This window comes from Pongo pygmaeus, chromosome 6, assembly GCF_028885625.2.
Source record: "Pongo pygmaeus isolate AG05252 chromosome 6, NHGRI_mPonPyg2-v2.0_pri, whole genome shotgun sequence".
Classification (NCBI taxonomy): domain Eukaryota; kingdom Metazoa; phylum Chordata; class Mammalia; order Primates; family Hominidae; genus Pongo; species Pongo pygmaeus.
The window spans coordinates 119,347,258-119,373,801 of record NC_072379.2 but is presented as its reverse complement, the minus strand read 5'-3'; the positions used below and the strand labels follow the sequence as shown (position 1 = coordinate 119,373,801).

The following is a 26,544-nucleotide window of genomic DNA, read 5'->3' as shown; positions in this document are numbered from 1 at the left end:
AGAATGTGCATTAGGGTATTGACTAATCCAAGTGTTAGAATAATTAAAAGCTAACTTAAAATTGCCAACATGAGTGAATAAAGTATATCCTGAGCTAAAATATCAATGACTTTTATTATATTTGTTCAGATACTTAGTAATTTTCAAAATTCAGCAATTATCTTTCTGTCATTATTGTGAATTAACAAGACTCTAAGGTAAAAGCACAATAGTTACAATGGTAATTATGGAAAATGAAATTACATTTTAAACAAATAATGGCTATAGTCATATTAATACTGTCTGAAGACTAAATGTCAAAGAAAAAGCCTTTAAAAATATATTTTAAAAGTTAGCGTGGAATTGAAACAAAAACTTTTAAAAGCAAAGTAATAGTTATACAATTTATTTTGCTATCAGACTCTACTCCTATCTTTAGCTCCTTACCTTATTATTCTTAGTATACGTCTTTAGTTGTTCTCCTCAATTTTGGCTTTTTTTCTTTTTTTTTTTTTGATGGAGTCTTGCTCTGTCGCCCAGTCTGGAGTGCAGTGGTGTGATCTCGGCTCACTGCAGCCTCCGCCTCCCGGGTTCCGGTGATTCTTCTGCCTCAGCCTGCTGAGTAGCTGAGATTACAGGCACATCCCACCACGCCCAACTAATTTTTGTATATTAGTAGAGATGGGGTTTCGCCATGTTGCCCAGTCTGGTCTCCAACTCCTGATCTCAGGTGATCTGCCCATCTTGGCCTCCCAAAATGCTGAGATTACAGGCCTGAGCCACCATGCCCGGCCTGATTTTGACCTTTTTAGACATTGCTGAATCTCTAATTTTTATATGTGAAAAAATATTGATTTTTAACAATATTTTTCTTGAACTTTCTATACTTTTTTACATTTTACTCCATATATATGTTGCTGAATATATATATATAAATAAATTTTAAAATATATATACACACATATATAACAAATTGTTATTCTTGATAGGCCAAAGACATACACATACATACACATAGTGTGTGTGTGTGTGTTTGTGTGTGTATATCTGTGTATAAATATATGTGGACAATATATAATATGTATATATTGTATATACATACTATATATGTGTATATGTGCATATATGTGTGTACACGTGTGTGTGTGTGTGTGTATTTTTTTTGGCTTATCAAGAATAGCAATTTTTTTCCACTTCTCACTGAGGTGTTTCAAAATGTTAAACTTGTGACATAAAAATCATGTCAACTCTAAAGAATTATATTAAACCTAAATGGATGACTGAGTCCATTTAAAAAACTACCTAAATATATATAAACTACTAAATATAAAATATTATATTAGTATTTTAAAGTTTATTATTTTAATGAAATAAGACTTTTTTTCTGAATTATCTGGAAATCTGTTTTATTATTAAAAACACATGCAGAATTTTGTTTCCATGTATTTTTGCATAAAATTATTTGTGTGGCAGGAAAACTAGCACAGTTAGGATATAAGTGTTAATGTTAAAGAATTTAGCTTCTAGGAAATGAAGTTAGTGTCTAAACATGGATAGTGGAAACAACACAATCACAGAATGGTTTACCACTCTGAAATGGGATCGGCTCAGTTTAAGAACAGGTGGTAACCTTCTACAAATATTTAATTGCTTACCTTTAATAAATTATGAGACATCATTGGTGAGTCAGTGTATAAAGATCATGCATTGGTCACTTCCGAGATATAAAATTTGAAGGCAGGTTGATGCCATTTAATTTTATGGTCTAGTTCCATTGTTCAGACAGAACATAATATTTGGGTTCCAGTTTGGATTACCATAAATTTTTAAAATAATTATTTCACTGAACACCACAATTAATTGTATGCACACAATATGCCAAAAAATCTGTAACAGAAAAAGAAAAGATGTAGAACTTTCACAGAATGCTGTAGGGCTAATGGTGAGGTCAACAGACATTTATAGAACAGAATATAACAATATATTTAAAACCATGATTGACAGGGTAATTTCACTTTGCTTTCTCTGAGAGTCAAAGAAGAGATTGTGGAGAACTACCATTTTGGCTGAATCTTATTCAGACGTTTACACATGAGAGAGATCATCATTCCTGTGGGCTCTGCAAATAATTTAGCATGAGTGTAGCTCAGTGTGTGTACGGGGAGTGTGATGTGAATGAGTCTGGGAACCAGGCAGTGCTCAAATCATGGAGAATCCAGTATAAGTACAGTCATTGTATAGCCCAGTTTGCCCAGGACTGTTAGGCAGTTTAGCAGTTGATGCTATTGTCACACAAGTAATTAGTAACTGTGCCTCCTTTCACTCAGAAAGACGAGATAAATGCTATGTCTTCTTTACTTATAAGTCATAATAAAGATTTGTTTGTCAGTCTACATGCAGTAGGAAGCCAAGTTTTGGTTTATCTGAAGAGACAGGGATGAAGAAATCATGGCTTTGAACTTTTAGAACTTTATAGACTAGTGGAAGACGAGATTAGACACGTATACAGTAACTGCATGTTATTTTCCTCCCTACCAGATGAATTGCAAAAGCCTTTATGCAAGATCTGGCATTTGGGGTGAACTTGCCTGAGACCCAAGGTTTGAATCTACATAGTCTCTTTGTACTCAGTAGTCCAAGAGGCTCAAATTTACATAGAGGGATAACTTACTAATCCTCTTGGTTACTTATAAATGTTTAAAAATCCATATGATATTCATTAGAAAGCACAAAATTAATTGGTATCTTCAAAGATTAAAGAAATGAAAATAAAAGTTCAATAAGACTTTTAAAGCTACAGTTTATACCATAGCATTCTTGATTAGACAAGTTGGATTTCTGAATTCCACATATGTTCAAACCCCATTTTTTGTCAAGACTTAGAAAAATACGCCTGTTCAGGCAGGGGAAATAATTAGCATAAATGATTATGTTTGTGATCCTACCAACTTAATTGTTGAAAAAAGGAGAACTAGACAGTAGCAAACCTTCTGAACTGTGTATCTGTTATAAGATTAACAAGTGTTTCTAGCAACCCAAAGGCAATCAGGGGTGATTCTCACTCTGAATTGTCCCTGCCAATAAACTATTTTTTCATAGTCCAGTCTCACAAAGTAGTTTGTGAAAATGTTCCAGGTTTAGCTGATGGTTAAAGCATAATGACTCTAAGCCTTGCCAGGTTAGAGTAGGGACTAGTTGGCTTCCCTCAGTTTTGCGGGTGATTTTATGTTCAAAGTCCATTATGCACACAGACTGCATTTCCTAAAACTGCAAAATTTGATTAACTGGAAACACTTGCCCACCTCATCTGTATCATTCACCTACATGGGCTCTGTGTCTTCTATCTCTGGTTGCTTCAATTGCCCAGTCTAGTAAAAAATACTACAAATTGAGAATAGGAATCAAAAGACAGGTATGTCTAAGTAACGAAGGCAAAAGGCATTACTGAAAATTGGCAGAATGCAAGGAATCCCTTTATTATTTAGTATTTCCATAAAGTGAGCACTTTACAGAGATTCACTTTATTATTCATGAAACCAGCACTAAATTTACCATATTTCAGAGACATAGAACCTGGGACTTGGCAGTGATATGATTTGTCTAATGTCATAAAGTAGCTCTATCAAATTGGAGATTTAGAATATAAAGAATCTGAATATTCATGACTTTTATTTACACTTTCTGGGCTATCAGGAATGATTCTCAGGATTGTTATTATAACTTTTGCTGAACAATTACTTTTCTGATTTGTAGCAGTGTTTGAAAGTGAACAACTTACATGGTAATCATAACAAAGCACAAGAGAGTGCTCATTTGTAAAAGTAAAGAGAGCATGTGAGAATGATGTAAAAGTAAAAGTATGTAAAAGTAAAAGAAAAGAATGTAAAAGTAAAGAGAGGATGTGAGAACTCTTGTTTACCCCTCTGCTTTCTTCCAAAGGCCACTTTACATATATTATCCCATTGATCTTTAAATATCTCTACCTTGGAAGGCGTAACTAAAGTAATTCCCTTAGCGAAAGCCTGAGGAGATTAAATGATTCTCTCAGGGTCACGCCATAAGTCCTTGGTTGAGAAGTCAGTCTTTGTGCATTCTTTTCTAATACTGTACTTTGTGTCCAACGGGGTAGATTACCTTGGATTTTTGAATCATGCTTACACAAGACCTTTTCTAAAAAGCTCAAACGAAAGCTAACATACAGGACTGCAGCAGAAAATAATTTCACTTCCTGCCAACAGGATGAGGACAAGAGGGACAAATGGAGTTACAGGAGAGAGTGATTAGGAAGAGTGGTGGAGAAAACCATAAAGGGAGGCCCAGAGCTGAAGCCACAAAAAGTCAGATTGGAAGCTGAGACTAGAAAGGGTGAGTTGTTGCAACTGTGTGTGAAATGCAATTCCATATCATTATGACTTTATTTGTTCAGAGAGTAATAGAGTTGGACAGCAACCCGAGAGATCACTGGGTGTAGAGTTTGCCTTCAGGCAACTGAATAGCTGATGATACAGGATCGAGAAATGTCACAACTCCCAGTACAAAAAAACAGAGTTTTCGCCCAACCTACACAATAGATTATTTTTCTGTGTTTTGCTATAACACTACAAGTACACTTTAGGTATACATGTGTTTATATATGTGTATGAGTGTATACGAACTATATACACACTCACATATATATTACAGATGGAAAATATTGAAAGAGAAAAAGAGTTGCATTTATAAAGTAGTTTTTATGTTCTAATATCTTTCCTATATTTTCTTCATTTGAATCTCACAACAGCACTATGAGGTAAGGAGACATATATTATTACGCTCAATTTAGAGATTGAGAAATGAACACCTCAAAATGACAGTTGACTGTATTTAAAAATTCAAGTTTATCGACACCTTTGCTGAATGTGACTTAATATGTAGACTTAAATATATTGAATATTTAATTAAAAATAATGCATTAAAACTTGAAGGCCCAAGGAAGAATAAAATATCCCACAAAATTTGATTAGGCTCACAAAATAAATCTGACACAGGTAAAAGATGAATTTTCGGAATGAGAGGCATACTTGAAAAATAAGAAAAACATTTGTAATATAACCCTAAAATAATTTTAAAAAAATTGGACATCTTACATTGCAGTCTGAAAACAAAGTTGTTAGGTTTTATGATTCCTTGAAACTGAATATTATACATTTTAGGGTTATTTTAAATTAGAATATATTTATTTTCTTCTCACTACATTTATAGTATTTTTATGCTGTGGTGCTAAGATTATAGGTTTTGCTTTCACGTACAGCAATACGATTTTAACAGGGCTTAATTTGCAGAAAACTACTGTCCTTTAATGACTCTCTTTCTAAAGTGTACTTTATAGACAACAATTCCTACTCTATGTTGCATCCAGGGTTGGTCCTGTTACTATTTTCCACCAAGGGCATATGTACAGATTGCTTACTAAGTGAGTATACTTTCTCCATTCTCTTTTGTCTCATTAGAGACAATGCAGAGTTTGGTAGAACCACAAGATGAATGAGATCTGGGTTCTTGAATCACTACATGGAAGAAAGCCACTCACCTTGACACATCAGGTCTAAAGAAACTAATGGGTTCATCCATTAAAAATGTGGAAATTATTTGTAATAACAGCTAGGATTACCTTAGCTAATGCACATGTGCAAACTCTTTCTGTGTCTCTCGTCTGTCTGTCTCTATTTCATCTTTTCTTTCATTTACTAGCAACTTATTGTGAACTTTTGCCTCATGTCTCATAATCTGCTTACTATCACACTTCTTCACTCAGGTGTATCCATTTGCCTCTATTATATATTCTCTATTCTTCTTCAGGAACATCCCTGAGCTCATATACTCTTTTTATTTCTTTCCATTGCTATTTCTTTTCCTTTTATTCACCATTTCTCATGTGTATTTCCTCTAACCTGCGCAAAGTCAAGGACTCTCTTTATCCCTCTATCCCATTCAGGAAACATTTGTAAAATGAAGACTTCTATTCTCATACATATAGATATAGTGAGTTATTTTTCTCTCACTTTGTGCAGAAGTCAATGAATATCAACATATCAAAGTAAAAGGTATTCTTATGTGTAACTTTTTAAATTTTTTCTTATGTGTAACTTTTTTTATATTTAGGAGTATTTCATAAACATAGATTATCACAATTAGGATTACTGAAATTACAATATTCTTTAAATACCTTATCCACTGCTACTTATACATAAATATTATACACAAATGGTAGACAATATCATGTAAACAAGTGCTTTCCTTTCATGATGTAAATATTTTTATCTCAGTGTTATATGGCTAGTATTACTTATTCATCATAAAGAACTATTGTTAATATATTCATTGTGAAAGTATACTCACCAAATTAATGACAGCAATCATTACTTTTGAAAAAATATTTTCTTCGTGCAAATATTATGATCTTTAATAATCATGATAATTTGTAATTTATATTCATGGCTTACCTGACAAAATCATTATATGTCTTAATATTAACTTTGATTGCATAAATATTACATTAGCTTCAATCACGTAAGAATTTTAGGAACTATGTTAAATAAATATGAAGCAAATGGATCAGGCTCAAGTGTAAAAATCCCAAGTACATAAAAATAGATTTCATTTTGTTTTAAAAGTTTTGCCTATTGGAAAATATCCATTAAATTATGGTGGCTATATTAATGAAATAACACTTTCATATGAAAGAGAATTGGGGAAATATATATAATTAGTTTTCTACTGCTGACATAACAAATTATCACAAAGTCAGTGGCTTAAAAGACAATTTATTATCTCACTGTTCTCTACGTCAGAAGCACAGGTGGGATCAGATAGTTCTTCTGCTCCTGTTCTCATAAAGCTGAAACCAAGGTGTTAGCCTGGACTCTGTGGAATTATGAGGTGTGATGCTAGAGAAGAATCTGTTCCCAAGCTCAGATAGCTTGTGGGCAGAATTTAGTTCACTGTGGTAGAGATGAGGTCCCTGTTTCCTTGCTGGCTGTCAGCTACCGGCAGCTGCTCTTCGGCTACTTAGAGCCAGCACTTTTTTTTTTGTTTGTTTTTTGAGACAAAGTCTCACTCAGTCATCCAGGCTGGAGTGCAGTGGTACGATCTCAGCTCACTGCAACCTCAGCCTCAGCCTTGTGGGTTCAAGTGATTCTCCTATCTCAGCCTCCAGTAGCTGTGATTACAGGCATCCACCACCAGGCCTGGCTAATTTTTTGTTATTGTTGTTTTGTATTGTTAGTAGAGAAGAGTTTTCACCACGTTGGCTAGTCTGATCTCGAACTCCTGATCCCAAGTGATCTTCCTGCCTTGGCCCCCAAAGTGCTGAAATTACAGGCGGGAACCACCACGTACTGCCAAGGCCACCATATTCTGTATCACATTGCCTCTCCATTTGCAAACTAGCAACAACATGTCTAGTCCTCCGTATGCTTCAAATCTGACATACTTTCTCTTCTGTTTCTCTCTCCTTCAGTCATAGAAAGGTCTCTGCTTTTGAAAGCTCATGTGATTATATTGGGTCTACCTGTATAAATCATGATAACATCCCTAATTTAAGCTCCCTAATCTTTTTTATGTTGGCGAAGTCTCTTTTGTCATGTAAAGGACATATCCAACATATCCACAAGTTCCGGGTATTAAAGTGTGGACATTTTGGTAAACCTATGGCAAAAAGCGATCATGTTGAAACAAACTATTGTTTCAGTTCTTCAATTGCTATTTCTTTAGCTTATATTCCACATTTCTTGCCTATAGAGCAGCTATAATGAAATTTAGATTCGTTCTAACATTGCTTTTTAACTTCATATCAACGTGTTTATAAAATAAATGAATATAAACTGTACACATAACTTTATTCTTGAATCTCATTCTAGCTGATGATTTAGTGTTCTGATAATTTTAGGAAAAATCTACCAAATGAAGTAAAGAATCATCATAATTTTCCAGATAATTCATGGGAGAAATTGCAAGAACTTGTTGATTTAACATCTTTTGTTTGATACCTAAGCTATTTGCTTCATTTTTTAGGTAACTTTATTTTTAAGTTGTGGACATTTACCACAATGTCTCAAATTTTTAAAAAGATTTCCATTATAAAAATTATTGTGACTTAACACTATATAGTCAGTCAAATTTCCTTTACTGGGAAAACATCTCTGGATGGAAATAATGGAATAGATTTGCCTTAGAAAAATGTATAGCAGAATAATAATACATTCTGATCATAAGATAATATGTGTAAAGGGTCTAGTACAATGCCACAAGTGTGCTTTCCTGTTCATTTTTTAATTCCCCAGACCCGATGTTCACTTTGTGTAGAGACATGGCCACAGATCCCTATTTAACAACTCTTTCTTCAGGTATGAATAACTGTATACTCTTGGGCCATGAGGATCCCAAAGAACACATTATTAACAAATAGCTGAAAGTACTGTGGCCCAGAAAGGGTAACTGTAAGGAATGCAGAGAACAAAATGCACGCTTATGTGTTCTAAGAAGACATCTGGTACATGCCAGTGTAAAATTCAAACGATGTATTACGTGACCAGCACATCATGCTTTCAGGTAAGGAGAATAGTAGGAGATTGAAAACTGGCATGAAATTTAGGAGGTTTTATATCTAAGTGCACTCCTAAAATGAAAACCTAATAAGTTATGCATGTATACCTATGTAATGAAGATAGATGAAAACAAATGGTTAAATTTGGCAGTAGTGGTAAAATTCAAAATAGCTCCCCTTTATTGAAGTAATGTGCTAAGCAGTTGGTCTACTAATATTTTTAATCTGCATAACAAATTTAAGAGATGGATATTAGTTTCCTTACTTTGTACACTGAGAGGTTCAGATCAATTAATTTCTCTAAGGTCACACGGCTTGTAAGTCAAAAAGATTGCATTTTAACCTAAATCCTGTACTTTTTTACCATTATGTTGCACTCCTTATTGTAGCAATCGAATACTAATCACTTTTTGACATCTCACAGTTTACTGATATTATTACTTGAACTTTAGCTATGTATAGCTTTTGTGAACAACAGTTACAAAAATAGTCATAGAATATAAGATTCTGACTCAACAATATACTAAGAATAAAATACTACTCATTTTATCTAAAAAGGATACTGACTATATCATTAACAGAGTCTGATTCTCATCAGTTCTAACTATGATTGTCCGTCAACACAGATAAATTCACAGAAAAAAATCACTAACTATAAAATTGTGTGCAAATCCAATTTTGGTAAATGGAATTGCTTTTTAAATGTACAATGAAGTTACTTTAATAAAAGTAATTGCATAGTCAATAATTTGTAAAATGAATAATCAATTCCTAGTTTACCATTATTTCGTAAAGTAGAACTTGACATGCTGAACATAAAATTATTTTACTGGATCCAATAGTTTCCTTTGGAGAAAATAAAATTTTGACAATATATTTTAATGCTGAATTCTTTTCAGAACAACTCCAGGATGTCCAGAATTTTATGTAGTTTTACACAACACTTCTCTAGAGCCTGTTCAAATTAGTTGTTACAGAAAGATTTCATCGTAAAACACTTCTATGCATTAAAACATGTTCCCTCTATTAAAAAGCTCAGAAGTATAATACAAAAGCCCGCATGAGTTTATGTATTTGTATTTGTATTTGTATTTTCATATATGTAGATATTCAATCCTACTGTTTCTAGATTTCCCGTTTTCTATCAAATTAAATTCAGGAAATTTTTATTAATGGAATTTGGCCAATCCAACCCCATATGATCCACTTTCAGCACTTGGAGAGTCAGGCAGTAAATACACAGACTTTTGCAAGTAAGTCATTTCTGGATGTGAGTAACATAAAGATCTTCATTTTGAACCCCAGATTTTTCATGCCGTAGCCTATGAAGCCTCTTTCTTCAGTTCATTCAGATTTAGAAAGCCATCAGGGTGTCTTTCTGATTCTAGTGTCACTTTCTCTTATTGGAAAAGGGAGAAAAAAGTAAGACTGGACTAAGAAACAACAATCTTTCATGAAATTGAAGCAATATCTGTATAATTATATGGACTACTAAAAGATACATTTTAAAAAGGACACTCTTTTGGGGTGTATTTGTTTCGATAAGTGTATTACAATAAACATAATAAAATCCTAGGAAAATTATTTTCAGTGCCAAATAAAGGAATAAAACTAATTTTCTAGTGCTCTTATTTTATAATAAAACATTCAGTACTTGTAATTGAAAAGGAAAGGCCTTTAATTTGGTGGAATTCATATATTCCCTATTAAACAGTATTACTTGAAATTTGGAAGATCAAAATATGAATCCTACTCAGATATTATTTCCAAGTATCTTAGAGACTGACGGGAGATAATATAATACAGAAGACTACATCAGAAGAAAGAAAGTGCTGAGAAGAGGTATAATTAAAATGCTAAGGTGCTGGTTATGCATTATCTCGCGTGTCAAATCTACCCTCCTATACTTTGTTTTGTGCTATCAGACCTTCTCCTTCTCCTTCTTCTTCTTCTGATTCTTGATTAGTTTTATCTCATGAAGAGAGGACTTGGCTGAAGGAAGGGGAAAGGATCTGCCATTTCAATGTTTGGCTTCCTGCTCCTATCAACCTCACCTCGGCATCACCTCATGCTTGTCACTTTCACAGCATCTGTTAGCTCCATAGTTCATTTTTCTCTCAATCCCGGAGGTGAAACAAGCCCCAGCCAGCTGGGATGCCTCCTTTTTGGGGTGGTGAGTTCCAACTCTGTGGGAGTCTCTGAGTTCCTGAGGCATTAGCAGGGGAACATATCCCTCCAAAGGTGTGGGTCTCAGCTCCACGGGAACCTTCGTCAGAGATTGTAGGTTCTAATACCCCCAATCTTTTTTTTCTGTTCTCCCAGTCCTAGAGGTGATATCTTCTTGCAACTACTATTTCTTCATAACCTTAGGGTTCTCCTCTTTCCCTTTAACCTTCTCACATCTATTTAAACAATTTCTAATATAACTGATCTCTTGTAATACAACTGGTGTGGATTCTGTTTTTCTGCCCGATACAGCAATAAAAACTCATGAGACAGGAATATTCCCTTCCAGATGGAGAGATCAGGGAGGGCTTCACAAAATATATGTGTTTCCACTGAGCCGTGAAGGAATACTTTGATGTGAGGTGACAGTGAAGGTGAGAAAAACAGAAGAGGAAGTGGCAGAGGCAGGAAAGCAGGAGCAAGTATAGGGAAGATGAGTAGGTCAACTGGGCTGGAGGGTGGTTAACCCAAGGGGAAGAGTGAGAGCAATTTATATCTGTCATTTTGGGTATGAAAAAAATGCAAAGTGTAAGCTGGAGGACTTTCATATTATTAAATAATATTACAAAGAAAGAAAAAGTTTAAAAAATGCAACAAAATAAGAATGCATTTTAAGTAGGAATGAAATTCCTAACTTAATAACTCATTTACGGTACTACACAATTACTATCTAATTTGTTGCTATAAAACAGGGGTCCCCAATCCTTGGGCCACAGACCAGTACAGGTCTGTGACCTGTTAGGAACTGGGCCACATTAGATTCTTAGAGGAGCATGAACCCTATAGTGAACTACAGGTGAGAGGGATCTAGGTTGCATGCTTCTTGTGAGAATCTAACTAATGCCTGATGATCTGAGGTGGAACAATTTCATCCTGAAACCATTCCCCACCAGCTCCTGTCCATGGAAAAATTGTCTTGCATAAAACCAGTCCCTAGTGCCAAAAAGGTTGGGGACCACTGCTATAAAAGTATACTACTTTAAAAATCAGTAAAAAACAAACAAACCAACCAAAAAACTTCACGATTGTGTACTGAAATGTCCTATTTAAACACATTTTATAAATACTTATATTAGATAGGGATATAAATTAGAATTGACTACTATAATATTTGGTTTAAACCATAAGGATCTGGATATGAATTCCCTGGGCTTAGTGTGACATGTATTTGTGGGGTGTTTGTATTCAGACATTTGCAATTTATATACTGTTTTTGAGAAACCTGAACGATGACTTCTGCCTCACAACTGATTTCCTGTATTTTTGACAGTTTTTTTAGAAAAATATTTTTGACAGTTACAAAGCACTGCACGTCTTTTGAGTTTTTGGTGTGGACAGGTAAGAATATGGGCAGGTCACCGGTCATGAGCAAAATTTTCAATCACCTCAGTTTTTGAATGTGAAAATCAGATTTAACTTATATAATTCAGATTTGCCACATCTTTTCCAGGAACTTACACCTTGTAAGCATTAGTAGGTGATAGATAAAAAATAAATCAGTGTATCAGTTGCTTAGTCCTTCTAGTATATATCCCATTGACCTCAATGAAAACTACATGTGAGCATCTAAGGCCAAAGTTTGGGACATTATTATTAATGAATTCACACTTAAGTGCTCACTAGTGGGTTTAAATTGTTAGTAATAACACATTAAATGTTAGCCTGTGTGTTTTGCTAGAGTAGTGGCACGGTTTAAATCAAATTGTCTTTAAAACAATTCCTGAACTATAGAGTAGTTTTAATTTGTAGGACCTTTGGATGGATATTTTAAGTGGCTTTGTTGGTTTCTTAATAAATGTTTTCATATTAAATGTGAATTTTACCAGAATGACACATTCTGTTATACTTACATGTGCAAAAAACAAAAATTTGACAATTAGAAAAGTAAAAAAAAGTAAAAAACAAACAAAAAACGAAACCAACAAACCAAACTCTCAACTATTATAACTATTTAAAACAGAACATGGTTTTTTCATATCTTTATACTATACTCACCTACTTAAATGTATCCTTCTAAACCAAAACAACTAGTCAGTTCCAAGTAATGTAACCGGAGGATCACTTTAGTGAAATCAATCAGTCCAATAATTTGTTTTCCAAAATAGAGTATCCAAATGTGTAAAAATGCAAAAATTTTAATTTTCACATAGATACAACCTAAATCTGTATCATAAGTGGGATAGAGAATTAAAAAGTTAAATGAATTTAGAGAATTCAAAAGCACATATTATTTCCTTGTGAGAAGAAAAATAATGATAAAATGTCAACAATGATTGTATTTGTTGACTTCAAAGTCTTTTAAGGTTAAAAGCTTCCAAATGTACATGTCTCAAAACATGCTTCAGGTACACATGTCAAAACCTGCTTCAGCATGTTTGTGCATAGTTATTAGAATTTTATGAGCTGATCAGGTTAATAGATTAAGATATAAAAATTGTGTTTCATCAAAAAATTGCTCCATTCATTACTCACTTCACCTGTGAAGAAACCTCAAAGAAGGACGGGTGCGGGGGCTCACTCCTGTAATTCCAGCACTTTGGTAGACTGAGGCAGTGGGTGAATCACTTGAGGCCAGGAGTTCAAGACCAGCCTGGCCAACATAGCGAAAACCTGTCTCTACTAAAAATAGAAAAAATTAGCTCGGCATGGTGGTGCATGCCTCTAATCCCCCCTACTAAGGAGGCCAAGGCACAGGAATGTCTTGATCCCAGGAGGTGGAGGTTGCAGTGAGCTGAGATTGCCCCACTGCAGCCTGGGAGACAGTGCAAGAATCTGTCTCAAAAAAAAAATAATAATAAAATAGAGAGAAACCTCAAAGGCATCCTAAAACTATAATTCTTAGTTAGTTCAGACAGACTCTATCCTCCCTGCCTTTATGAAAAAGGGGAAAAAAATCCCTCACTAATTTGTTATAATTGATCCTAACATGCAAGTATCATCTACAAATAACCTCATCAACATTCAGAAAGGATTACCTAAATGAACCCGTCTACATATTTCTCTTCATAATGAGCCTCCACAAGACTTATGACTTATTAGTGCCATGGGCAATGAATGATTAATTATTTGATTCTAAAGTGAATTGTTAAGACTATAATTGCTACCTTTTCCTAATTCCTGAAAGTTAGGAGAAGTTGATGTGATGCTAATGTAGCCCAATGGCTTCAATGACTTTTTTTTTGTTTACTAACAAATAAAAAAATTTAAAAACCTGACCATAATAGCTACTAAAAATGTTTTTATTTATATTTAATAAATGTTTATATGTAATAGTTAAAATAAACAACTGTACATACACTTACCACTATTATTTATAATTCTACCAGTTCTTAATTTTTAATCTATATTTTTCATTAATATAATTAATTTTTAGTGTAGCTAAAAATTGGGCACTTACATTGTGCTTTTTGAAATACATTAATTCTTTTCAAGGTTGGTGAGTTCTCTGCTCTCAAAAGTGAACGTAACCATGGGATTGTTGATCTTCCTAAACACAATCAACTCTCAATTATTCAGTGTCAATGAAGGGAAGCATTGGTATGAATAAATAATGCTAGTTGGTAATTCACACATTCGGGTTAGGACAAAGGCAATTTATCTCACATTGCTCCAAGAACTGAATGAAAAGGAAGCATAACTGGAGAAATTCCACTTGTGCCAGTTTTGGGAAGTGGTGCGGAGTTGGTGCTATTTTGATATAATACAAGTGGGCTGAAATTCAGTTTTGTTAGGAGCATAAATGCTCTCAATGATGCACAGCTGTATATTAGCCTAATATTTCCATATAACTAAATTAATATCTTTTAAGTGTTTTCTCCTCATTAAAATCTGCGAGATAGGGATAGGTGCCAGTATCCTCAAATTACAGTCAAGAAAACAATATCAAAAAGATGAAACAGGTAAATATTGTCCCAGTGATAAAATATGGCACAGTTAGAATCTAAAACATTCTTTCCCCTGCAGAAAATGACAAAGTAACAATTTACTGTATTCAAATTATGTAAAAATCATTCTGGGGATGTATACATCACCAAAGAATAAAAACAATTATTGCATGTATCTCACTACACAATTCATACATTGTACAGTTCTTTTTGGATTTGTTCATTGATTATTCATTCAACAAATAACTATTGAATGCCTACTGTGAGCCAGGTGCTAGAGATATCTAGCAAACAAAACCAGTCTCTGTCCTCAAGGAGATCACATTCTTGGGGACAGGACAGATAAACAAATGAGCAATTAAATGTAGAGTCATATGTTAGATAGTGTTAAGTCTTTTGGGGAAAAACAAAGCATGGTAATAAGAATTTGGGTGGGTAGGGTGAGGGAAGATTTGGGAAGGTCTCCCTGATAAGACGATGTTTTGAGAGGAGATGTGAAGGAAGTGAGAGTGAACCATGGAGTTCTCCAGATTTAAAAAATGCTCCAAAAAATGGAACAAACTTGTAGTGTTCATGACACGTTCAAAAAATAGCAAGAGACTAGGGGGGCTGGTAAGGAGTCAGTAGTTAGAAAGAAGCTCTGAGAAGTGTGTGTGTGTATGTGTGTGTGTGTGTGTGTGTGTGTGTGAGAGAGAGAGAGAGAGAGAGATGGGGAAAGGTGTCAAGTCATGGGAGGCCATGCAGAGTATTTTAGGATTTGGGTTTTTCTATGAAATGTGAAGCCGTAGGAAGACATGGGTATTGGATTGGCTTTGGATTTCAAAGACTCATGGGGCAGGGGAGGTGGCCAGGGGTTGGGGGTAGAAGGAGGAGGGACAAGGCTGCTGCATGGAGAATTGACGGAGGAGAAAAGCTGAAGTAGAAAAAACTGATTAGGAAGGCTAAATTTGTAATTTGTGAATGTTATGCCTGACATCTTAAACCCTTCTAAAAATCAGTATACCCACAGCTACAGTAGTCGAATAGTTTTGAATGTAGGAAATAATTTAGTGCTCCTTAGGTAGAGAATTTGTGTAATTCATAGAGAGTTGTTAAAAGTGACATCAAATCACCCTCCTCATAAGAAAACTTTAGGAGACTGGCATCTAATTAACTTGCATACATTTATTAATGAATAAATGTATATAAAGTGTTTTAAAGACTTTTTAGCTAAGGTTGGGTTTGAATTTAGGTTTTAAGTCCATTAAATAATGTTTTCCTCCACATCTTCATTGGATTGACAAGATTCTGGGAGGCAAAGTGCGACATGAATCTGAACTCTGACTACAGGGGTTCAAAACCCTCCACTACTTCATAATTGGTTATCTTAAGCAAGTGAATTCAACATTCTGGAGTCAGCTTCTTCTTCTCTACAATTTAGCTAATAGTAGTGTCAATGCCAAGAAGTTTGTTAAACATGAACTTTAATGTATGCGGAGTGCTTAGAACAGCATCTAGTGTCTCTGACAGCTAGAATATGTTGTACTTAATATGCTATAATCAACCTATTTCACTGACAGGAGAGTCTTTAGGGTTAGGAATGACTTAAGCCTTCTCAGCAAGAATATTAGTGCTAGTGAAGCATGTACTAGGGGATTTGTGTCACATAGGAAAGTGTGAATATTAAACTTCAAATACTGAAGCACAAGAAATGATAGGGGAAAAAGGGATTGCTTCCTGTAGGGTCTTGTAGCTAGATGTCCAATGATGTAGAGATAGTATTTGCACAACAGCTATTCCACAGCTCCATTATTTGGCAAGTGTTTGGCTAGAAGAATGAACCAAAGCTGATCCTATAATAGACGGTATCAAAACATTGATTCCTAGGTATTATATTCCTTATTGAAGGAATCGTGGAAATTATTTTCACAACAAAAGGCAAAATCCATTTCAAGTACACGAATAGAAGTGAATTGGCAAATAATTTTACAACTGAAAATTCTGTTTCAGCTGCATTGAAGTAAACAACAAAAAACTATTGTAGAAACTTATTAATATCTCATGGCACAACTCTTATTCCATGTACAAATACAATAAATGTCAAAATCAACAACAAAATTAAGACAGCATTTGACTGTTAAAAAGCCACAGAACCACTGTGGTGTGTTGCCAAAAGAAGTAAGAAGCTTGAGCTCTGTGAAGCTAGTAAATTTAAATGGCAATTCAACCCCGGATAAGAGATTACTTTTGAATATCTATCTCTGGATAATGTAATAAAGTATTCGTTAAAACGCACTTTTCATTTTAGAATTATGTTACATTTATTGAAGATTTACAAAGATTCCAGAGAGTATATATATATATATATACCCCAAACCCAATTTTCCCCATTATTAACATCTTATATTCTTATGGCACATTTGTATAATTAATGAAGCAATAGTGATACACTATTATTAACTGAAGTCCATACTTTACTCAAATGTTTAAGTTTTTTACCTAATATTATTTTTTTGTTCCAGGATCCCATCCAGAATACCACATCACATTTAGTAGTCATCACTCCTTCAGTTCCCATTGGTTGTGACAGTTACCTAACACTCTTACATTATGAATATAATTACAAGTAAAATCAGTTTTAAATTAATATAGTCTATATGCTGCTTGGAAAACTGTTGGCAGTAACACCTCTTTCCCATTTTGGTAGTTTATATTACTTGCAAATTCACAAATATGTTTTGTTTCTAATATTGCAATCAGCACCAGTCTCTGGAAATGGTGCAGCTGAGGGCAAAGCAGTCTGTTCACCACTCCTTTCTTTAAAAAGGATGTCCAAAAAAAAAAAAAAAATCGTGAAAGGCAACTTCCAATCTAAAAGTGTGTATCTGGAGGATAAAAGTGGATTCATCTATTTTGCCTCAGTGACAGCATCGGTAGATGCCACAATGTTGGCAGAAAAAATATGTCATATTTGTGGCAAAATAGGCTTTCTATAATCCATAAGGATTATTTTACATATTATTCAGGCCAATTTTTAAATAAATTAACATTATGCAGTGAAGAATTAAAACAGGCCTTTTGAAACTTGAGGCATTTGCACTTTTTTCACATTGATTTTGACTTTGGCTTCCTTTTAGAACATTAGTTAAAGGTACTAGAGCAATCATTTTGGAAGATATAATTTAATATTTAAAACACTTTATTTCTTTTCATCATAATGCGAATAAGTAGTGTGTTATAGTCAGAGGGCAGAATAAATGGGAGAATTATATCTACAGCTACCTTCCTTGAAAACATCTTTCTGGCAATCTCCTTCGAGTATGAAACCAAAATCTATCATCTCATCTGGGATGCTACAAAAAAATAACAAAGATTCAGAAAGTGTTATATACCCATTTCTGATTGGAAATTTCAACTCCCAGATAATAGAAATATGTAACAATGATTTTTAGAAGGCAGCTTTCTAATAGAATATTAAACTCTAGACATCAGCAAAGAACATGATATTCATAATAAAAAGTGTGATTCTTTTTAATTATAAGAAATTTTTGTTCTAAAGTAACAAATTTAAAAAGAAGAAAAACACGTCCAATTCTTTCTGCTGATTAGTTTTGTTTCACAATAATACACTAATTAAAATCTTGTAAATGTGCCTTAGTTTTCACGGCAGCTAATAAAGAAAAAAAAAGCCTTTGAAATTCATTAAAATGATCAAAATGGCAATATAGACTCTTAATACCTTTTAACTCTAAAGAAGATAAGCTTATCATTAAATTAATGAAAACACAGCTTCAGAATAAACTTTCAAATATCTGGCATTTACCCTCCCAGTGAGCTTTTTTTTATGAAATGCCATAAAAATCAACTTAAACATAGGAAATAATACAGTCACATTATGTAGAAATGTTTTTAATGTGTTGTTTAATTATCAGGTTTTAGTGAAAGCAAAAGAAAATGTAAAAAAACAGTGTTTTATGTTAGATAAGAATTTATTTCTTTTCACCCAAAGGCTGAAAATTCAGGAGGTATAGGGCTAGTAGGAGCCTGAGGGTATAGGAAATTCAGACATATTCTATCTTGATACTGCATAACATGTAGTCTTCTTAAGGTCACCTCGTATTCTAAGATAGTTGTTGCGGCAGTAGTCATCATATTTGCATTCCAACCAAGACGAAGGAGGAAGGGCAATGGGCAGGTTCACATTCCATAAGGAAAACTTATAAATTGCACATTCAAGACTTCTGCTTACATCCCATTCACCAGAAATCTATCCCTTGGAGACACCTAACTGCAAAGAAGGCTGAAAGAGGTAGTCTTTACCCATGTAGCCATAAGCCCAGCTGAAAAGCAAGGCAGTATTAGTAGTGAAGAAGAGCACAGGTATTGAGGGTAACTAGAAGTCTCTGCCACATAGGTTAACACAGAAAAGTCAACAGATGTCTCCACTCTCCATATATTTTGTAAAGTACTATAAATCCTATTCATAAAAGTATATGTTATATATCTAGCTTCTCCATCCTGCTATCCTTTTGAAGTCTGTGTTAGAAGAACCAGACCAAGAAAAACTCTCTTTCCTTAAAATATTTAATATATTGATTAAAAGAGGAAGAATGTGGTCTATGATCATTTGTGTTCTACTTAAGTAAGACTGAATAACCATTTTGAATAAATGTTCAACTGAACTGACTGAATAAACTGGTTAATTTATCATAATGTCCATGTAATAAATAATATACATGTAAATGCACAGGTGTACCCTATACAATTTAGTCAGAAATACAATCCTTGGCTCCTTCTTTTTTGTGGGCTTTCTTCAGAAAATAAATAAATAAAAGGATGACTACTAAAGACTTCAGTAAACAACATAGATAGTAATTAAATAAAAAAATTAGAGAGGACTTAACTAGAAATTCTATTGTGAAAAAAATTCTGTCTACAGATAGTTTAGCTACAACTAAGAAATCTCAATTCTGCAAAGTGTTATCTTTGTATTGTATCTGTTATACGAAAACTAGATTCTATATTTATCACTCGCTTCCTAACAAATGAATTAGGGAATTGTTCACTTTCTTTACTACAACCGTTTGACAGCTTTAAATATTTTCCAGATTACTAAGTTCATCAGTACGTTTGTTTCCATGACTTCCATAGACTGAAATGAAAATAAGTGTTTTTTTTTAAGTTTGGTCTTATGAAATAGGGTCTCGAAAGCTTTTTCTATTACCTTACAGAGTTTTAGTACTATGTTTGTCTTTGCTGTATGCTCTTTCAAATTCTTTTTGGCAGGAGATAGAGTAAAAATGCACAAAACCATGAAAGTATCTCATCTGTATGCAATCTATGGCCATAGAACAAAGAAGAGCTAATTGGGCCGTAAGTGGAATCTTTGATCTCAGCATCATTTCGTATGGTGCTGTAATCTAATTAACCAGCCACTGTCTTTGGCTATATGCTGCTTAAGGATATGATTCATATTTATCTTTGTGTACCCACCATCTAGCATATTTTTGGCACTTGGATCGAACTCAATATTTATTACATGAAGTTAGAGTTCCATACTACTCACTTTTTAATATACCTACTCTCTATGTATTTCCTCTTTAAACTAGAAGAAAAAAAAACATTTCAAAAATCATAGCTTACACCTCCCTCTGGCTTTGAAAAGGAAGGTAAGATTGTATTTTTTCCTTAAATGGTTTAAAATTAACAATCAGTTTAAAGTATTGGAAGAAAATACAATAAATAATATACTTTTGAAATTGTTTTATTAATACTAAATAATAAAAACATTAAATTAAATAATAAATGTATTTAATTTTCTTGAAAATAAAATATATTTGAATGTCAAATGTGTTGTTTTCAAAAAGGTTAGACGGGATTATATGTTATAAGAACAACTTGCATCCAGCCACATAATGGTCCATAAAATTAGACAGAAGTGAGTAGGTCAGGCCTTATGACCCTACTCTTCTCTAACAGTACTTTTTTCTTATTTTTGTGTTGCACTGACTCTGAGTCCAGAATTCTTACCACTGTACAGCTATTCATAGCTTATTCTAATATCTCTCTGGGTTTAGCAAGGCCCATAGAGTAACCATCAAAGCTGGAGAGTGTGTCAGCTAAAACAGGTCCATGGGCAAGAGATCATATCAAAAGACCCCTGAAACTTAGCATTTTCAATGACATGATAAAATCTGATTTTAGGAAACACAAATACACAGGGTTTCTTTTTTGTTGTTGTTGTTACTTTATTACAAACATGCCGTTTCTCTATATTTCCTTATATTTTACTATAAAAGAATATAGCTTCGGCATAACACTAAAATAAAGAAAAACCCTTAAGTTTAGCAGTGTTTCATTTGCAACTGAATGCTTTACTACAGATTCTGTTTCTCCGTCTTGTTTTTTTTCCTTCGTACTCTGCCCTGAGATTTGCTTTTGAAGATTCCTAAGATAGATGTTAAGGGGAAGAGGGAGGGAGGACTCATCTTTTATTTAGAAGGTTATAGAATGCTGTTATCTTTGGCCACCTCATGCCAGTCTTCACCTGACATACTTTCACTGAGTTTTGAAAATAAAATAGTGTTTAATTATGTTATTCAATGGTAGCTAGCAGAGCAGTTCTTTTATATTTCATGAGAATACATTTATGACTTTAAATACTGTCTGAGCATTTTTTAAATTTGCAAAAATGTTACCTGTAACTAAAGAAAATATTAACCAGAGTTTGGGCCCTTTATTTTTAAAAGCAAAAGTGCTTTATATTTTGTAGTGTAACAATATTTCTAAGTGTCTTATCCAATAACCAAACACTAACAATATTTACCCACCTACTCACGTGCTAAAAAAGAGTATACCAATATTCATGAGTGATCTGGAATTCTACAAGCAGAAGCAGCATTCACCAAAAACTTACCATAGGTACAAAAAAAATGCATCTGTGTATTGTAAAGATATTTGGAAATTAGGCTTTGGCTGAATTCAAACCTTATTAATACTTTGCAGAGCTTTCCATAATTTATAGAGCCACCCTCTAATCCTTAATTCAAACATGTATACCAATATTTTTCTAATTTTAATGACAATTGTACCACATGGTCTTTAGTATGGCAGGCTGCCTAGAAACTGTTTCAGTAAATTACACACCAAGATGATCTACTCTTTGGATTGTCTCCAGAACAAAGACTATGATGTATAATTAAAACCAACTAACAATTAACTGCCATCAAATATATGATGAGGGACAAGCATTGTAAATTTAGGTATTTACAATAAGAAGCAGTATAAAGGTTTTTTTTCAATGAATGATAAAAATAGATCCACATACTTGAGTTTATAATTTTAAGGTTTATGTAAAATAATAACGAAACAAAAGAAAGCTAGCATGTTCCACGCTTCACTGTGTTGAAGTAATTTTGTTAGCCAAATAAGGGACTCTCTGATAACTCAAAAATCATTCTATTTATTGCATGTTTTGAACTAAAGAATTATTTTAAGAGACATAGTAATACCACTTTGGCACCATTATTAGTTATATAAGTGTGAGGGTGTTGAATGAGCCAAAATTATGTTTTTGTACACTATAATATATTTGTGCATACCAAAAAGAGTTACTTAATTACTGGGATATAGCTTTTATATTTAACACCCACTTAAGAATCAGATCTTGAAGATCTGAACTAACAAATCTCTTTCATTATTTATTCTTATATAACCTAAGGGAAGGCATAGCAAAGCAGCTATCTAATTATGACTGTTTTAGAAAGATACAAGAAAGGAGCAAAAGATTTTTCAAGATTTTTTATATATGGATGCAGAGGCGGATTTGCGGTGAAGCTAATGAAACTTCAGGGCCCCTTGCTTGAAAGGGTCCCTTCCAAAGGCCTTGAACATTATTTTATATTCATTATTTTGTATTCTATTGCATAAAGTGACTCCCCACAAATTGAATAAGCCACAGGCTTCGTATAAAGTAGACCTACTGACGTGTATGTATGAACATCTAGACTCTTTTTAGTTTTAAAGAGCTGGGGCACTGGGATCAAGAGGGAACTAAATATAGAGGATACTGAGGAATTATGAGCAGAATCGTGGGCAAGCTTTCATCATCTTCGTAAATAAATAATGAAGGCAAAGGACACAATGCACAAGGGTCAAGGAAAGAGAAGTGGTGGAAAAATGAAAAATAATATGAGGGAGGATGTTGCAAAGGGAGACAGAAAGTTTGGAACACTTATGTTTAAAAGAATTTGAGACTTAGAAAGTGACTGAAAAAAGTACATATAAGTCTCTGCATTCACCTCCTTGTTTCTTGGCCATGGCTTTCAACTCTCTCTCTCTCTCTCACTCTAGAGACTAATTTGTAATCTCAAATTTTGAAATGTAAACTCTGAAATATTAGCATGGATTAGTTTCACTCTTATCTTAACCATAGCATTTAATGCCACATTTTAAATGTCATTTGTTGTTTCATAAATAAAATGGAAAATTGTAGCAAAATCACACAATATGCTTCCAACATATGAACTTCCTCTTCCGCCTCCCTTGCTTTTTTCTTATGTGATCCATTTTAGGATGCTTGCAAAAGCACTACTAAAAGGCTGAGGTTCAGTAGATTATATTTACTTTAACAAGATTCTTAAATGGATGTTTCAGTCTAGACCCTAAGGCAATAGATAACAGATTAGTGGGCATTCCTTGCAAGTACTTCAAACTGGGTAAATAAAAACTGAAAAACCAGTTTCCTTTTACCTACTTCAAACATATAAAATGGTTAGGAAAGTAAATCTGAGGTACAAGATATGCAGAGATTATTTCCTGGACGGAATTGTGCTGTGAGTCTAACTGTTCCCACCAAGGAAGAAGGAAGAGCGATTCCCACTTCACCTCACATCAAGAGAGACAAGATTCAATGGTACCACTGGGAAAGCCTGTATGTGTGTCCTCTGCAGTTGGCAGATACAAATAAAATTAGAGTCCAGCACCTACTCAGGAAATCTAGCAGCAAAGAAGCTCCCTAACTGCTTTGGTGCTGGAGTTTAGCAGAGTAGCCGATGTGTGGCAATTAGCTTGCATACTCATAGTTTTGTTCAAGAAAAGAACATGCAGTCTTCTTCCACAGAGCTACCTGAAGGGGCAAGACACTGCAGACCAAAGCTGGAAATGTATTGCTGAGTTCCTGGATGTTGCTGAAGGAGTAAGCAACCAACTGGCCTAGAGAAACTTTCATCTAGACCAAGAGAACTATAGGTGACAGTCCCCAGTCTCTCATAAGAAAGCTTAAATACCTGCTAGACCTAGGGAAGATGGAGCCTTCTTGCCAGTCTAGTAAAAACTGTCCTAACCCTCCCCTCTGCTCTCCTCTTAATCCTTCTGCAACCCTATTGAGGCCAGAAATCTTAGTTAACAAAAGGATGAAAGAAAGGGGTGAAAGCTTAGCATAGGGGAAGGAGAGGAGAAAGGCAATACCCTATGGTCTCTAAGCTAACAGCCAGCTTTTAGCAGGACCCAGCTTGGGAAGGAAAAAATAAATAAATCAGGGTTTTGATATACAGAATTGGATATTATATGGGACCGAGTTTGCTAATAAACACAGTAACAGCCATAGGCTTCCCACATTTCCAACCGTTGGCTAGAGAACTCTTTCCACTGAACAAATTTAAAAGAGGCATTAGGGACTAAAAGATGTTTTCTGATTACATCTCATTGTCCAGAGGACTCAAAGAACTTGTTAAAAACACTGTATTCTTTCTACAGATTGTTTTTCTGTGACTATGCCGTTGCTTAATTGATTGGAGGAAACAATATCAAAGTATATGCTTCTGAAAAACTTTAACTTAGTCAAAACATTTTTCTTCTAGTCACCCCAAATGAATATTTAACGAAAAATTAAATTTTAAAAATGAAGATTTTTTAAAATTTGAAACACCCAGGGGAATACAGTAGGAAATATATTATCCCCTAGAGCAAGGAATGAAATTCTATAAACAAAGTAGAATTGTCAGGATTGGCTTATCGAGTTTCTTATGTTTGTGTGTCTAAGCATATCTGCAGTCCCCAGGCAAGGAACCTATCAAAGGACATGTTAAGTCTATAAGCTAAATAATTCAAGCAGATTTTTATTTTAAATATATTCTTCAGTTTTACAAATAATTTCAGTTTATGTTTTTCAAAACTATAAGTATTTTCTTGTGAAGGTGATGCTCTGAAAGGGCAGAGGGCATTTATTTAAATGCTGCTTGTTGCCATTGCGTTGGCAAATGTTCAGCTTTCAGACTGGGCGTGGAAGAAATATGATAATAAATTGCATTGCTCAGGAACCTCAATCACAACTCATATCTTTCCTGTGTGCAGTTATTCTCTTCTACAATGTACAAAATCTTAAGGGACCTGTCATATAAATATTTCTAAAGATCAGTCAACACCTGCAGCATTGCCATCCATCATTGCTGAACAAGTTCTGTTTTACACAGTAATCACATAAATCGAGTTACAAGAAATTATAATTCTGTAAGAAACACCTCTTGGTCCTTGGCAAGGTCATTACTGTGCTGTGAGTCTGTTCCCCAAGATGATGTATGTCAAAGCACAAAGAGTGGTATAGCCAAGAAACAAAGAAAATGGACTAACAGATTCTAGAGTAAGTAATCTTACTTAAACAAACAAAACCCTCAAAATATAGCTTTAGGGTATATATTTGATGAGTTCTTATGAAGCCTATTAGATTAGGCATTGTATTTTTTTTCACACAAAAAGGACACATTCTAGCCAGAAGTCAAATATAGGATTTAACCGTTATTTACAGTACAATAGAATGGAAAGTGAATCAAAAGTAAATATTTACTCATAGACATTGGTATTATAGGTAGAATATTCTCAATAATATTTAAACCATATATTTAAATATAATTTAACTTAAATCTATAATATAAATAAATATAATTTAAATCATAACTCCCAGACAGACACATATTTAGAAAAGCAAAGTTGATCAACCAAATGAAGCAAAAATAGCAAGTTATCTAACTGGTGAAATTCTGCATTTTTTATAATGTTGTATAACTCAAACATAATTTTAGTTTAATTTTGCTGTTGTTATTGTTGCTTGTTGGATTGGTTGGTTTGTTCGTTTCTTTTTTGCATTGACTCACCCTAGATATTTAAAGTGTTCCAACATCTTGTTCAAATAGTGTTCTTTGGAAGAATTTCAAAGAAGTACAAATACCTGGGAATTTCTAACACTGAAAATTGTGACTACATTCAAGAATTTTGCGTTAATGCCCCAATAGTGAGGGCATAACATCAAGTTAGATTATCCCCCAAAACACACTGTACTTATCACATGATAAGAAAAGAAAAGAATAGGTACTATTAAAATATTCATGGCAATGCAAAGCACCTAAGGGACATGAACATTTACTTATGTAAAAGATGATTGGTGAAGATTATATGCTAAGCACGGTGTGTACCTATCTCTGCCTTTCCTTTCTGAAATTTTGTAAGCCACAGAATAAGTAATCACTTCCCACTTCTGGACTATGCTCTTAGTCCAAATAAAATTTTGATTCATACCAAAAATTCATATTAGAGAGAATTTCTGACCTCCTACAGTAGTTTCTAATTGAGAAAATTATTATAATAGAACACTCAGAGGAAATAAAACATTTGGGACTAAGAAAGCCCACATACATAATTTTATGAAGATGCAAATTAAAGATAGTATTGATTTAAGTTCTTTTTTTTTTCTTTTGCATCTATGGCTATTGCATTTCATTTTTGAGCATTCACTATGTGCTGGGCACCCCATGCTAGGTGGGGACAATGGTGGTACCAAAGTTAATCACGTAGAGACTGGTGCTCAAGAAATGAGTCATCTAATAGGACAGATAAGAT

At 33.9% G+C, this 26,544-nt stretch overlaps 1 protein-coding gene across 1 annotated transcript in view; it reads right to left on the bottom strand.

Annotated features, from left to right (window-relative positions):
* The window catches only part of KCND2 (potassium voltage-gated channel subfamily D member 2), a 491,473-nt gene that overhangs the window by 247,481 nt on the left and 217,448 nt on the right, over nucleotides 1-26,544 (bottom strand). The gene's annotated exons all lie outside the window — the stretch shown is intronic.